We start from the raw sequence: 4,369 nt of genomic DNA, 5'->3' as shown, positions 1-4,369 counted from the left end.
AAATACCACCCGGGGCTGAAGATCCATCAATCTGGCCATTTAACAAAGGGTTTTAAAAAAAAATTTATTTGAACCATTTTCTCCCACGGGGATCCAAAAGTTCTAGCTACACTCTAGGCTGTTGGAATGAAATGGGAAGGGTGCTTTAGAGCAATGTGTGCCCTCTGTGACGCAAGGAGGGGGGAGGAGTACCACAGCTGTCGGTTGTGCAGAACCTAGCCAAATTCTAAAATATAAAGTAATTCCCTCTAACTTCCCCCATTTCCCTCAGATTGTTTTTCTCCATCCCTTGGTACACAAATAATCTTACTTGTCTCCAAGTCTGCTCTCAAGAAAGAGCACCTGTCTAGGTTCAGGGTGAAAAGACCTCAAAACGTGGATCCATTTGGTTCAAATCTCGAGTCTGCTACTTATAAACTAAGTCAACAGGGACAAGTTGCTTCTCTCTGTATGTCAGCTTCCTCTTTCTTGGGCGGGGTCACAGGGAGGGAAGGAAGTGATGAAGATAAAAAGAGCTAATTCACATTTCACATCAATGTTCTCCTCACTTGACAAATATTTAGTCTTACTACGTGCGTGCACTTGGGATACAGTGGGAAACGAGTCTCAGAACGGGCCCTCAAGAAGCTTATAATTGGGTGGAAACATGTGAGTGCCTTCTATACACTGACAGTCCCCGAGTTACAATGGTTTGACTTAGGATTTTTTGACTTTATGATGCAGCAAGAGTGATACACATTCAGCAGAAACTGTACCTCAGATTTTGAATTTCGATCTTTTCCCAGGCTACCTATATGCGGTACAATGCTCTCTCGTGATGCTGGGCAGTGGCAGGGAGCTGCCCCTCCCACTTGGCCACGGAATCCAGGGAGTGAGCAGCCCATACGCTGACAAGCCTACTTACCCATAGGACCATTCTGTCTCTCACTTTCAGTATGGTATTCAGTAAGTTACATGAGATATGCAACACTTTATTATAAAATGAGTTTTGTGTTAGATGATTTTACTAATGGAAGTGTTCTGAGCATATTGAAGGTAGGCTAGGCTAAGCTATGGTGTTCGATAGGTGGGGTGTATTAAATGTATTTTGGGCTTAGATATTTCTAACTTCTGGTGGGTGTCTTGGTGTCTCCCACACACTGCAAATCATATTATTCAGCTACTGGACACTCAGTCTCTTTATTTCTATATTCTTTTTTTTTTAAAGATTTTATTTATTTATTTATTCAAGAGAGAGAGACAGAGATAGCGACAGAGATAGCAAGAGAGAGCATGAGCAGGGAGGAGAGTGAGAAGCAGGCTCCCCACCGAGCAGGGAGCCAGACTCGGGGCTTGATCCCAGGACCCCAGGATTATTATCTGAACGAAGGCAGATGCTTAACTGACTGAGCCACCCAGGCACCCCTATTCCCTATATTCATTGAAAAGGTATATGAAGCCCATGTTCCTTCATGATCGAAGGGAATACCACAAATATTTATCATATATCACTCACCTGCCAGGCTCTGGGGCCTCCCACCCCATGCATTTTCTCACGTAATCTTCACAACAGATGCGAGGTAGGCATTATCCCCAGTTTATAGAAGAAGAAACTGAGCTCCAGAGGGGTTAAACACCAAGGACTCTTAACAAATGAATTTCTGAGGTTATAGTCTGAGCTTCTGGTATAAAGAGACCAGAAAGTATAATGGCTTAATTAAGTCAATGTTCATTTCTTAACAGCCCCAATGTGAGCATTCCAGGTTGTCGGAGCAGCAATACTCCATGAGATCATTTTGAGACCCAGGTTCCCTTTGGACAACGATGCCGTCTCCTGCCTGGTGAAAGCTCCATCACTACCTTATCCCTGGGTTCCAGCATATGGGAAGGAAAAAGGATATTTAGGGCCGCTAGCTTTGTCCTGGAGGAGATGACCCAGAACTGGTGAAAATCCTTCTTACTCACACTCCCTGGACCTGAACCGAGATGCACAACCATTCCTTACTGCAGGGGAGGCTAAGAAATGCCGCTTATGGCTGGGCAGCCATGTGTCCTGCTGAAGCTTAGGATAATCTCTTACTAAACAGAAGTTGACGACGAGCGCTTAGAACAGTTAATAGCCTCTGGCACAGTAAGTAAGTGATGAAGCAGAAATTTGAACTTAGATTTACTTGAGTCCAATTACTGTCTCTTGGATACAAGCGCTAGAGAACACTGGCTCTTCTACCATGTGTCGTCAGTGCAGAATAATAATAACAATAATAATAATGACATTTTGTTGTCATAGTTTAGGATCAAGCAATTGGAATTCTGTGTCAACTTCTCAGAAACATGGTGTTGTGGTTTTTTTTTTTTTTTAACTTTGCTTCCTATAGATGCTAATATTTCCGCCCCCCCCCATCCTGTTTTCTTAGAGATAGCTCAAATTTCTAGTAGCCTGGCCTTGTGATTCATGTGAACTAGTTACATGGGTTACAAAAGAGAGGGAAAAAATTCAGCCACTTCAAAACAAAACAAAACAATCCCCCACCCCCCCCGCAAACAACCTGTTATCACCTTGCCAAATCTGTAAGAGGTGATATTTTTAAGGTAGTAAAGTGCAGCCCACTATAAGTTTCGTTGAAGTTGGCTAATGTCTGGAAGAGTTGAGCAGGAAGACCCAGTGAAATGCCTTCCCCCCGCCCCGAGGTTTCTTTTCCCCCATCGCCCCTATAAATGGAGGTCCTTAAAACTACGTCTTAGGATGAGAAAGGAAGAAACCAAGTTTTCATATTCTTGCTAAAGAGAGAAAGAGTGATTGCTTTCTTTTCTAAAAGGGGGACAACTGTCTTTTTAGCTCAGAGCAGAACGAAAGCTGCGTCCACTGCTGCTCTTGGACAAGGTAAGCGCTATTTTTATTTTTTTCATTTCTATAAGTAAATGCAGTTCTTACCTGGAGTGATACAAAGTATGCGGGTAACTCAATCCTCAGTCTCCTTAAAGCTTCTTGCTGTAAAATGTGCACTTTCTTCCCTCCCGCCCCTGCACCCAATGCACGATCACTAACTAGAAGGGAGTTGTCTGGACCAGTTGCCACAAGCCCTTTCCCTTTCTTTTACTTTTTCTGAGTCCCTGAAATCCTGTCTCCCTGATCTTTGATCTAATCCTTCCAAAATGCTTTTTTTGAAAACTTGCTAATGATCTCCTAATTGCCAAAGCCAATGTTCATGCCAACCTCGTGCTCTTTGTAGCCTTTGACACTACCGACTACTCCCTTTCTGTTTGAAGCTCTCATTTTTTCAGATCTAAGTTTTAAAACAATTTTGCCCTTGACCCCTCTGTTCTTTTGCTCCAGAAGCCTAGTCCCATGAGGGATTTTCTCTCACAAGGCATCAACCGGCATCCCACGTATATTCAGACAGGTCCACCTCTCTGGCTTCACCTCTCACGAGGTCCAGCCTTGTATTTCCCAAGCATTTCCGGCTGAGCATTCTCAGTGGATGCCCCTACTGAAAGCAGCAGGTGTGATAGTGAACACCTGACCTATTCCCCCAAAGCCAGCTCCTTCTCTGAACCTTCCTAGTTCTGTCCATGGTACCAGCCATCTCCATTGCCTTGGCTTGGAAGCTAGATGAATTCATCTTGACTGATGCACCATCACTGACTTTTTCTAGTCCCCATGTCAAAGCAGTCACTGAGAACCATCAGCTCTGCCTTCACAACGTGTCTCTCCCCCAGGGCTTCTCGTATTTTCTACTTTATCTACTATCACCACGGTTTAGGGTTTGTCATCTAATCCATGGACCATGGGAAGAATGAACTCGTTACCTTGTCTTCTGTCTCAGGTTTCTTTCCCTCTCCTGCACTTTGCTTCCCCATGAATCATTTTTAAACACTGCTTTCATTCTACCAATTCCTCGCTCAAGAAATCCTCAATAGTTCCCTGATGACGAACACCCTAATACTTTACTCTTCTTTTTATTTCAACATATGACAGACAGACATGCTTCTCTAACTACGTATTTCACCTCATCCCCAAATCCATGTGCTGCTCTCTACATCCACAGCTACACCGTAATTCAAGCACCCCCACCCTCTCACCCCCCACCATAATTCAAGCACCCCCACATCACCTCCTAACTGGCCTCTCTGCTTCCATTCTTGTCTTACTACAATGCATTCTCCACAGCCAGAACGGTCTTTTATTTATTTACTTTATTTAAGATTTTATTTATTTAACAGAGAGAGAGCACAAGCAGGGGGGAAGAAGACTCCCTGCTGAGCAGGAGCCCGATGTGGGGCTCAATCCCCGAACCTTGCGATCACGACCAGAGCCAAAGGCAGACACTTAACAGACTTGAGCCACCCAAGTGTCCCTTTATTTACTTTTAAAATATTTATTCATTTATTT

General features: G+C 43.8%; 1 long non-coding RNA gene across 1 annotated transcript; it reads left to right on the top strand.

The window, feature by feature from the left end:
* Positions 1-514: 514 nt before the first annotated feature.
* LOC103675408 lies at positions 515-3,978 on the top strand. Its single transcript, XR_571840.2, has 4 exons — positions 515-648; positions 786-945; positions 1,723-2,114; positions 2,816-3,978. It is a non-coding gene; the product is annotated as an uncharacterized LOC103675408 (long non-coding RNA).
* Positions 3,979-4,369: the final 391 nt, after the last annotated feature.

The sequence above is a fragment of the Ursus maritimus genome, unplaced genomic scaffold, assembly GCF_017311325.1.
Source record: "Ursus maritimus isolate PB19 unplaced genomic scaffold, ASM1731132v1 scaffold_26, whole genome shotgun sequence".
NCBI classification, from domain to species: Eukaryota; Metazoa; Chordata; class Mammalia; order Carnivora; family Ursidae; genus Ursus; species Ursus maritimus.
Note: the sequence above shows the minus strand (reverse complement) of the source record. Positions and strands in the feature narration are given on the sequence as shown.